This window comes from Mytilus edulis, chromosome 13 (assembly GCF_963676685.1).
Source record: "Mytilus edulis chromosome 13, xbMytEdul2.2, whole genome shotgun sequence".
Taxonomy (NCBI): domain Eukaryota; kingdom Metazoa; phylum Mollusca; class Bivalvia; order Mytilida; family Mytilidae; genus Mytilus; species Mytilus edulis.
Window position 1 is genome coordinate 5,824,815 of NC_092356.1, and position 12,033 is coordinate 5,836,847.

Sequence of the window (12,033 nt, forward strand, 5' to 3'; positions counted from 1 at the left end):
GGAAACAATAATGTGTCCATAGTACATGGATGTCAACGTGATTGGCACTATCATTTTATATGTTCAGTGGACCGTAAAAAATGGGATTAGATCTCTTATTTGGCATTTAAATTAGAAAGATCATATCATAGGGAACATATTTACTAAGCTTCGAGTTGATTGGACTTTAACTTCATCAAAAACAACCTCGACCAAAAACATTATCCTGAAGCGGGACAGACGGACAGACAAAAGAACGGACGCATAGACTATCAAAACATAATGCTCATCAATGGGGCATATAAATTCATTGATGGAAGTGAAAGTATTTATTTAGCCAAACTAAAAGAAGGGTAGAGAATAGAGGGAGGCAGGACCTTTTCCAGAACGTCAGTACCCCCTCAAACCACCACTCAAATTAGCCTGAGTCATTTATACAAGATTCAAATCCCTCCATTGGCATGTAAGTAGGGCTCTCTCTCAAAAAAAAAACTCTGATGGATTGTCCCAGAAGCATATTTTATTAGAATTAAAAACCAATTGTTCAGAGAACAATTGAAAGTCTTTCCAAACTAAAGTAATTTGGATAAGAAGGTAGTTTCTTTATACTGATGCGATAAATGATGGTTTAATTATATTTTTGAGTGATATAAGGGAGATAATATGCTACTTCCGGTGAAATTAATGTCACATCCGGTCTCATATGATAGCTTCTTTCACACTGATTCCAAAAATATATAGTTTCTATATACTTTTGTATGTAGAATGGGAGATAATTGGCCACTTCCGGTTTGTTGGAAGTCATTTTTAGTCTTCAGTAATCTGTTCATGTATCTATATGACAAAATATATGGATTTTAGGTACTTTTAGGTGAAAGAAATTGCAAAAATAGCTACTTCCGGTTTTCTAAAGGTCACTTCCGGTAGCCATTTTTCAAGGTCATTAGTTACTTAACCTTTTGTATGAGGTCAAATGTCTTTATAATGAACTTAATTGAAGTTATAATCAAATTACTTCATATCAAGACATTTCAGGGGCACCAACTCCTATAAGATGCCATTTAATTGTATAAGACTAAGTGTAACATATCTTCATTACAATAAAGCTGACATTTTGCACTTGTTCTTTTATGTGTATCTCTCAAAGTGTCGGAGAAAATGCAAAAACAAGCAAAAGTCACAATTTAGAACTTGACCTTGACCTTTGACCTTGACCTCATTTTCTAAGTTGGGACCCATTGGACTCAAATAAAAACATTCCAGGGTTATACGGTTAACGGTTTATGAGTTAACTAAACATACCAACAAATTTATTTTGTAAAGGTAGATAACTCCTATAAAATTTCATCGAATCGCTTCGATCCAAATGCGCCAAAAATTACTGAGGATGTAACGAACAATTTGTAAAAAGAATTTTGTCGCTATCTTTTTTTGTTACGAAGGAGATGCACACAGATGATAAACAGTGAATAGGGAGATAACTCTTACAAAGAAAATGGTTCGGCTTAGCAGGGTAAAATTTAAAAGCGCATAAACTATACGATACCATATGAGAAATATTTAAGCGACATATTGCGAAACAAACATTTATCGCAAGAACAAAATTTGGCGGAAAAAAAAAATAATAATAATAATAAATATAAAGCAATTGTTTTGAAAACAATTGTTAGGCAGTCTTTCCCCTCTGATGAATGGACAATTGATTTTTTCGATTTATTGATTTGGAAAAAGGGGGCGGGGGGGGGGGGGGGGGGGGGGGGGTATTTGTTTGTTTGTTTGTTTTTGTAAAGGGTCTATATTATTTAGTTACCGGAGAAGTTTCATGTTTAGTTTGGAAAGTTTTTCTTTTATTTTAGATACAGCGCGCGCGCAAGATTGAGGAGACATCACGTGACGCGGGTTTATATTAAGAAAAACTTAGTCTTTTTATTTCTCTTTAGGTCGGGACGTTAAACAGACAACATGTATAGAGATGGAATGTACACAATGTAATTTCTTTTGTCATTGTAGGAAATTGACATTTTGATCACAGTTCACAAGCAGTGCATGTTTTGGATTTAATCGATCCGGTGTAACTTTAAAACACATTTATTGATTATTTTCTGATAATGTACATTTTTCAGCACCTGTTTGTAACACAGATTAGTATTTCAATCTCGGAGCGGACATTTTATTGTAGGTTTTTACTGAGATTGACGGACCTAGCAAGCGATTTTTACTGCATTGCCATTTCTTTTTTCTAGGAAAAGTCTTGAGAGATATCTGCAAAAAGTTTTTTTATGAACCTTCAGTACATGTATGCCCTGCTGACTGCAAATTTTCAGGTCGATTGGACTTGTAGTTTCAGAGAATATGTGGATTTTTTTTTCAGAAGAGACGTAAGAACAATAATAAAATAAAAATGTTCTTGAATAATTGAGAGTTTGTTCCTTCAATAAACTGTCATAAATAAACAGTCATGCATATTGATTGATTGATTAGTTGGTTGATTGATTGGTTGGTTGGTTGGTTGGTTTGTTGGTTGGTTGATTAAACACGTTTGATAGGGTCACTTAGAACAAGGGGAAAAAGACCTCAAGAGACCTTGCATCCCGTATTAAACGCATGACACGGAAACATACATTAAGTGATTGATTGGTTGGTTGGTTGGTTGGTTGGTTGGTTGGTTAAACACGTTGGTTAAACATGTTGGTTTAACACGTTGGTTAAACACGTTGGCTGGTTAAACACGTTTGATAGGCTCAATTTAAACAAGCGAAAAAAAACCATCTTGGATCCCGTATTTAACACATGAAACGGAAACATGCATTGATTTATTTATTGGTTGGTTGGTTGGTTGGTTGGTTGGTTAAACACGTTGGTTAAACATGTCGGTTAAACACGTAGTTTAAACACGTTGGCTGGTTAAACACGTTTGATAGGCTCAATTTTAACAAACGAAAAAAAAAACCATCTCGGATCCCGTTTTTAACACATGAAACGGAAACATGCATTGATTGATTGATTGGTTGTTTGGTTGGTTGGTTAAACACGTTGGTTAAACACGTTGGTTAAACACATTGGATAGGCTCAAAATTGGATCCCGTATTTAACACATGAAACGGAAACATGCATTGATTGATTGATTGATTGGTTGGTTGGTTAAACACGTTGGTTAAACATGTTGGTTAAATATATTGGTTAAACACCTTGTTTAAACATATTGGTTAAACACCTTGGTTAAACATAATGGTTAAACACGTTGGCTGGTTAAACACGTTGGATAGGCTCAATTTAAACAAGCGAAAAAAAACAACATCTTGGATCCCGTATTTAACACATGAAACGGAAACATGCATTGATTGATTGATTGATTGGTTGGTTGGTTGGTTAAACATGTTGGTTAAACACGTTGGTTAAACACGTTGGCTGGTTAAACACGTTAGATAGGCTCAATTTAAACAAGCGAAAAAAACCATCTTGGATCCCGTATTTAACACATGAAACGCAAACATGCATTGATTGATTGATTGGTTGGTTGGTTGGTTGGTTGGTTGGTAAGTTGGTTAAACACGTTGGTTAAACACGTTGGTTAAACACGTTTGCTGTTTAACACGTTAGATAGGCTCAATTTAAACGAGCGAAAAAAACCATCTTGGATCCCGTATTTAACACATGAAACGGAAACATGCATTGATTGATTGATTGATTGATTGGTTGGGTGGTTGGTTGGTTGGTTGGTTGGTTGGTTGGTTAAACATGTTGGTTAAACACGTTGGTTAAACACGTTGGCTGGTTAAACACGTTAGATAGGCTCAATTTAAACGAGCGAAAAAAAAACATCTTGGATCCCGTATTTAACTCATGAAACGGAAACATGCATTGATTGATTGATTGATTGATTGGTTGGTTGGTTGGTTGGTTGGTTGGTTGGTTGTTGGTTAAACACGTTAGTTAAACATATTTGTTAAACATGTTGGTTAAACACGTTTGATAGGCTCAATTAAAACAAGCGAAAAAAAAGAGACCTTGAATCCCGTATCAAACACATGAAACGGAAACATTGATTGATTGATTGGTTGGTTGGTTGGTTGGTTGGTTGGTTGGTTGATTGATTGGTTGGTTGGTTGGTTGGTTGGTTGGTTGGTTGGTTGGTTGGTTGGTTGGTTGGTTGAAATTCAAACACACATAAAACTGTTTAAATAGTGCCAAAACCACATAATTTGATGACCTTGACCTTTGACCTTGTGACCTTCGTCAAGGTCATTGCTCCACAAGGTCATTGCAAAAGACCCTATGGGTCAAGGACCTTTGTTTAAGAGTTTTGCCTAAATATGGCTTTTTAAAAACCATCGATGGGAGTTATGTCCCTTACATGATGGTAAAATCAATATAGTCATAATGTAAAAAAGTTGCCCCTTGAAGTACTTAACATTTTTCACTGCTTAAATTTTCTGTATCTATAACCATTCAAGAATTATAGGGAAATCAAAGACATATGAAAATCTAAAATATGACCTTGACCTTTGACCTTGACCTAATTTTCTAAGTTAGGAATCAGGGGACTCAAATAAAAACATTCCAGGGTTATACGGTTAACGGTTTATGAGTTAAAAAAACATACCGACAAATTTATTCCGTAAAGATAGATAACTCCTATAAAATTTCATCGAATCGCTTCGATCCAAATTAGCCAAAATTTTCTGAGGATGTAACGAACAATTTGTAAAAAGAATTTTGTCGCTATCTTTTTTTGTTACGAAGGAGATGCACACACATGATAAACAGTGAATAGGGAGATAACTCTTACAGAGAAAATTGTTCGTCTTAGCAGGGTGAAATTTAAAAGCGCATAAACTATACGATACAATATGAGAAATATCTAAGCGACATATTGCGAAACAAACATTTATCGCAAGAACAAAAGTTGGCGGAAAAAAAAAAATAATAATAATAATAATCAGAACAAATACAATAAGTCTTTCCACAGAAAAGTGGAAAGACTTAATAATAATCAGAACAAAAACAATAAGTCTTTCCACAGAAAAGTGGAAAGACTTAATAAATATAAAGCAATTGTTTTGAAAACAATTGTTAGGCAGTCTTTCCCCTCTGATGAATGGACAATTGATTTTTTCGATTTATTGATTTGGAAAAAGGGGGCGGGGGGGGGGGGGGGGGGGGGGGGTATTTGTTTGTTTGTTTGTTTTTGTAAAGGGTCTATATTATTTAGTTACCGGAGAAGTTTCATGTTTAGTTTGGAAAGTTTTTCTTTTATTTTAGATACAGCGCGCGCGCAAGATTGAGGAGACATCACGTGACGCGGGTTTATATTAAGAAAAACTTAGTCTTTTTATTTCTCTTTAGGTCGGGACGTTAAACAGACAACATGTATAGAGATGGAATGTACACAATGTAATTTCTTTTGTCATTGTAGGAAATTGACATTTTGATCACAGTTCACAAGCAGTGCATGTTTTGGATTTAATCGATCCGGTGTAACTTTAAAACACATTTATTGATTATTTTCTGATAATGTACATTTTTCAGCACCTGTTTGTAACACAGATTAGTATTTCAATCTCGGAGCGGACATTTTATTGTAGGTTTTTACTGAGATTGACGGACCTAGCAAGCGATTTTTACTGCATTGCCATTTCTTTTTTCTAGGAAAAGTCTTGAGAGATATCTGCAAAAAGTTTTTTTATGAACCTTCAGTACATGTATGCCCTGCTGACTGCAAATTTTCAGGTCGATTGGACTTGTAGTTTCAGAGAATATGTGGATTTTTTTTTCAGAAGAGACGTAAGAACAATAATAAAATAAAAATGTTCTTGAATAATTGAGAGTTTGTTCCTTCAATAAACTGTCATAAATAAACAGTCATGCATATTGATTGATTGATTAGTTGGTTGATTGATTGGTTGGTTGGTTGGTTGGTTTGTTGGTTGGTTGATTAAACACGTTTGATAGGGTCACTTAGAACAAGGGGAAAAAGACCTCAAGAGACCTTGCATCCCGTATTAAACGCATGACACGGAAACATACATTAAGTGATTGATTGGTTGGTTGGTTGGTTGGTTGGTTGGTTGGTTAAACACGTTGGTTAAACATGTTGGTTTAACACGTTGGTTAAACACGTTGGCTGGTTAAACACGTTTGATAGGCTCAATTTAAACAAGCGAAAAAAAACCATCTTGGATCCCGTATTTAACACATGAAACGGAAACATGCATTGATTTATTTATTGGTTGGTTGGTTGGTTGGTTGGTTGGTTAAACACGTTGGTTAAACATGTCGGTTAAACACGTAGTTTAAACACGTTGGCTGGTTAAACACGTTTGATAGGCTCAATTTTAACAAACGAAAAAAAAACCATCTCGGATCCCGTTTTTAACACATGAAACGGAAACATGCATTGATTGATTGATTGGTTGTTTGGTTGGTTGGTTAAACACGTTGGTTAAACACGTTGGTTAAACACATTGGATAGGCTCAAAATTGGATCCCGTATTTAACACATGAAACGGAAACATGCATTGATTGATTGATTGATTGGTTGGTTGGTTAAACACGTTGGTTAAACATGTTGGTTAAATATATTGGTTAAACACCTTGTTTAAACATATTGGTTAAACACCTTGGTTAAACATAATGGTTAAACACGTTGGCTGGTTAAACACGTTGGATAGGCTCAATTTAAACAAGCGAAAAAAAACAACATCTTGGATCCCGTATTTAACACATGAAACGGAAACATGCATTGATTGATTGATTGATTGGTTGGTTGGTTGGTTAAACATGTTGGTTAAACACGTTGGTTAAACACGTTGGCTGGTTAAACACGTTAGATAGGCTCAATTTAAACAAGCGAAAAAAACCATCTTGGATCCCGTATTTAACACATGAAACGCAAACATGCATTGATTGATTGATTGGTTGGTTGGTTGGTTGGTTGGTTGGTAAGTTGGTTAAACACGTTGGTTAAACACGTTGGTTAAACACGTTTGCTGTTTAACACGTTAGATAGGCTCAATTTAAACGAGCGAAAAAAACCATCTTGGATCCCGTATTTAACACATGAAACGGAAACATGCATTGATTGATTGATTGATTGATTGGTTGGGTGGTTGGTTGGTTGGTTGGTTGGTTGGTTGGTTAAACATGTTGGTTAAACACGTTGGTTAAACACGTTGGCTGGTTAAACACGTTAGATAGGCTCAATTTAAACGAGCGAAAAAAAAACATCTTGGATCCCGTATTTAACTCATGAAACGGAAACATGCATTGATTGATTGATTGATTGATTGGTTGGTTGGTTGGTTGGTTGGTTGGTTGGTTGTTGGTTAAACACGTTAGTTAAACATATTTGTTAAACATGTTGGTTAAACACGTTTGATAGGCTCAATTAAAACAAGCGAAAAAAAAGAGACCTTGAATCCCGTATCAAACACATGAAACGGAAACATTGATTGATTGATTGGTTGGTTGGTTGGTTGGTTGGTTGGTTGGTTGATTGATTGGTTGGTTGGTTGGTTGGTTGGTTGGTTGGTTGGTTGGTTGGTTGGTTGGTTGGTTGAAATTCAAACACACATAAAACTGTTTAAATAGTGCCAAAACCACATAATTTGATGACCTTGACCTTTGACCTTGTGACCTTCGTCAAGGTCATTGCTCCACAAGGTCATTGCAAAAGACCCTATGGGTCAAGGACCTTTGTTTAAGAGTTTTGCCTAAATATGGCTTTTTAAAAACCATCGATGGGAGTTATGTCCCTTACATGATGGTAAAATCAATATAGTCATAATGTAAAAAAGTTGCCCCTTGAAGTACTTAACATTTTTCACTGCTTAAATTTTCTGTATCTATAACCATTCAAGAATTATAGGGAAATCAAAGACATATGAAAATCTAAAATATGACCTTGACCTTTGACCTTGACCTAATTTTCTAAGTTAGGAATCAGGGGACTCAAATAAAAACATTCCAGGGTTATACGGTTAACGGTTTATGAGTTAAAAAAACATACCGACAAATTTATTCCGTAAAGATAGATAACTCCTATAAAATTTCATCGAATCGCTTCGATCCAAATTAGCCAAAATTTTCTGAGGATGTAACGAACAATTTGTAAAAAGAATTTTGTCGCTATCTTTTTTTGTTACGAAGGAGATGCACACACATGATAAACAGTGAATAGGGAGATAACTCTTACAGAGAAAATTGTTCGTCTTAGCAGGGTGAAATTTAAAAGCGCATAAACTATACGATACAATATGAGAAATATCTAAGCGACATATTGCGAAACAAACATTTATCGCAAGAACAAAAGTTGGCGGAAAAAAAAAAATAATAATAATAATAATCAGAACAAATACAATAAGTCTTTCCACAGAAAAGTGGAAAGACTTAATAATAATCAGAACAAAAACAATAAGTCTTTCCACAGAAAAGTGGAAAGACTTAATAAATATAAAGCAATTGTTTTGAAAACAATTGTTAGGCAGTCTTTCCCCTCTGATGAATGGACAATTGATTTTTTCGATTTATTGATTTGGAAAAAGGGGGCGGGGGGGGGGGGGGGGGGGTATTTGTTTGTTTGTTTGTTTTTGTAAAGGGTCTATATTATTTAGTTACCGGAGAAGTTTCATGTTTAGTTTGGAAAGTTTTTCTTTTATTTTAGATACAGCGCGCGCGCAAGATTGAGGAGACATCACGTGACGCGGGTTTATATTAAGAAAAACTTAGTCTTTTTATTTCTCTTTAGGTCGGGACGTTAAACAGACAACATGTATAGAGATGGAATGTACACAATGTAATTTCTTTTGTCATTGTAGGAAATTGACATTTTGATCACAGTTCACAAGCAGTGCATGTTTTGGATTTAATCGATCCGGTGTAACTTTAAAACACATTTATTGATTATTTTCTGATAATGTACATTTTTCAGCACCTGTTTGTAACACAGATTAGTATTTCAATCTCGGAGCGGACATTTTATTGTAGGTTTTTACTGAGATTGACGGACCTAGCAAGCGATTTTTACTGCATTGCCATTTCTTTTTTCTAGGAAAAGTCTTGAGAGATATCTGCAAAAAGTTTTTTTATGAACCTTCAGTACATGTATGCCCTGCTGACTGCAAATTTTCAGGTCGATTGGACTTGTAGTTTCAGAGAATATGTGGATTTTTTTTTCAGAAGAGACGTAAGAACAATAATAAAATAAAAATGTTCTTGAATAATTGAGAGTTTGTTCCTTCAATAAACTGTCATAAATAAACAGTCATGCATATTGATTGATTGATTAGTTGGTTGATTGATTGGTTGGTTGGTTGGTTGGTTTGTTGGTTGGTTGATTAAACACGTTTGATAGGGTCACTTAGAACAAGGGGAAAAAGACCTCAAGAGACCTTGCATCCCGTATTAAACGCATGACACGGAAACATACATTAAGTGATTGATTGGTTGGTTGGTTGGTTGGTTGGTTGGTTAAACACGTTGGTTAAACATGTTGGTTTAACACGTTGGTTAAACACGTTGGCTGGTTAAACACGTTTGATAGGCTCAATTTAAACAAGCGAAAAAAAACCATCTTGGATCCCGTATTTAACACATGAAACGGAAACATGCATTGATTTATTTATTGGTTGGTTGGTTGGTTGGTTGGTTGGTTAAACACGTTGGTTAAACATGTCGGTTAAACACGTAGTTTAAACACGTTGGCTGGTTAAACACGTTTGATAGGCTCAATTTTAACAAACGAAAAAAAAACCATCTCGGATCCCGTTTTTAACACATGAAACGGAAACATGCATTGATTGATTGATTGGTTGTTTGGTTGGTTGGTTAAACACGTTGGTTAAACACGTTGGTTAAACACATTGGATAGGCTCAAAATTGGATCCCGTATTTAACACATGAAACGGAAACATGCATTGATTGATTGATTGATTGGTTGGTTGGTTAAACACGTTGGTTAAACATGTTGGTTAAATATATTGGTTAAACACCTTGTTTAAACATATTGGTTAAACACCTTGGTTAAACATAATGGTTAAACACGTTGGCTGGTTAAACACGTTGGATAGGCTCAATTTAAACAAGCGAAAAAAAACAACATCTTGGATCCCGTATTTAACACATGAAACGGAAACATGCATTGATTGATTGATTGATTGGTTGGTTGGTTGGTTAAACATGTTGGTTAAACACGTTGGTTAAACACGTTGGCTGGTTAAACACGTTAGATAGGCTCAATTTAAACAAGCGAAAAAAACCATCTTGGATCCCGTATTTAACACATGAAACGCAAACATGCATTGATTGATTGATTGGTTGGTTGGTTGGTTGGTTGGTTGGTAAGTTGGTTAAACACGTTGGTTAAACACGTTGGTTAAACACGTTTGCTGTTTAACACGTTAGATAGGCTCAATTTAAACGAGCGAAAAAAACCATCTTGGATCCCGTATTTAACACATGAAACGGAAACATGCATTGATTGATTGATTGATTGATTGGTTGGGTGGTTGGTTGGTTGGTTGGTTGGTTGGTTGGTTAAACATGTTGGTTAAACACGTTGGTTAAACACGTTGGCTGGTTAAACACGTTAGATAGGCTCAATTTAAACGAGCGAAAAAAAAACATCTTGGATCCCGTATTTAACTCATGAAACGGAAACATGCATTGATTGATTGATTGATTGATTGGTTGGTTGGTTGGTTGGTTGGTTGGTTGGTTGTTGGTTAAACACGTTAGTTAAACATATTTGTTAAACATGTTGGTTAAACACGTTTGATAGGCTCAATTAAAACAAGCGAAAAAAAAGAGACCTTGAATCCCGTATCAAACACATGAAACGGAAACATTGATTGATTGATTGGTTGGTTGGTTGGTTGGTTGGTTGGTTGGTTGATTGATTGGTTGGTTGGTTGGTTGGTTGGTTGGTTGGTTGGTTGGTTGGTTGGTTGGTTGGTTGAAATTCAAACACACATAAAACTGTTTAAATAGTGCCAAAACCACATAATTTGATGACCTTGACCTTTGACCTTGTGACCTTCGTCAAGGTCATTGCTCCACAAGGTCATTGCAAAAGACCCTATGGGTCAAGGACCTTTGTTTAAGAGTTTTGCCTAAATATGGCTTTTTAAAAACCATCGATGGGAGTTATGTCCCTTACATGATGGTAAAATCAATATAGTCATAATGTAAAAAAGTTGCCCCTTGAAGTACTTAACATTTTTCACTGCTTAAATTTTCTGTATCTATAACCATTCAAGAATTATAGGGAAATCAAAGACATATGAAAATCTAAAATATGACCTTGACCTTTGACCTTGACCTAATTTTCTAAGTTAGGAATCAGGGGACTCAAATAAAAACATTCCAGGGTTATACGGTTAACGGTTTATGAGTTAAAAAAACATACCGACAAATTTATTCCGTAAAGATAGATAACTCCTATAAAATTTCATCGAATCGCTTCGATCCAAATTAGCCAAAATTTTCTGAGGATGTAACGAACAATTTGTAAAAAGAATTTTGTCGCTATCTTTTTTTGTTACGAAGGAGATGCACACACATGATAAACAGTGAATAGGGAGATAACTCTTACAGAGAAAATTGTTCGTCTTAGCAGGGTGAAATTTAAAAGCGCATAAACTATACGATACAATATGAGAAATATCTAAGCGACATATTGCGAAACAAACATTTATCGCAAGAACAAAAGTTGGCGGAAAAAAAAAAATAATAATAATAATAATCAGAACAAATACAATAAGTCTTTCCACAGAAAAGTGGAAAGACTTAATAATAATCAGAACAAAAACAATAAGTCTTTCCACAGAAAAGTGGAAAGACTTAATAAATATAAAGCAATTGTTTTGAAAACAATTGTTAGGCAGTCTTTCCCCTCTGATGAATGGACAATTGATTTTTTCGATTTATTGATTTGGAAAAAGGGGGCGGGGGGGGGGGGGGGGGGGGGGGGTATTTGTTTGTTTGTTTGTTTTTGTAAAGGGTCTATATTATTTAGTTACCGGAGAAGTTTCATGTTTAGTTTGGAAAGTTTTTCTT

General features: G+C 35.2%; 1 protein-coding gene across 1 annotated transcript in view; it reads right to left on the reverse strand.

The window, feature by feature from the left end:
* Window positions 1–12,033, reverse strand: part of LOC139501636 (uncharacterized) — a 108,756-nt gene that overhangs the window by 15,966 nt on the left and 80,757 nt on the right. The gene's annotated exons all lie outside the window — the stretch shown is intronic.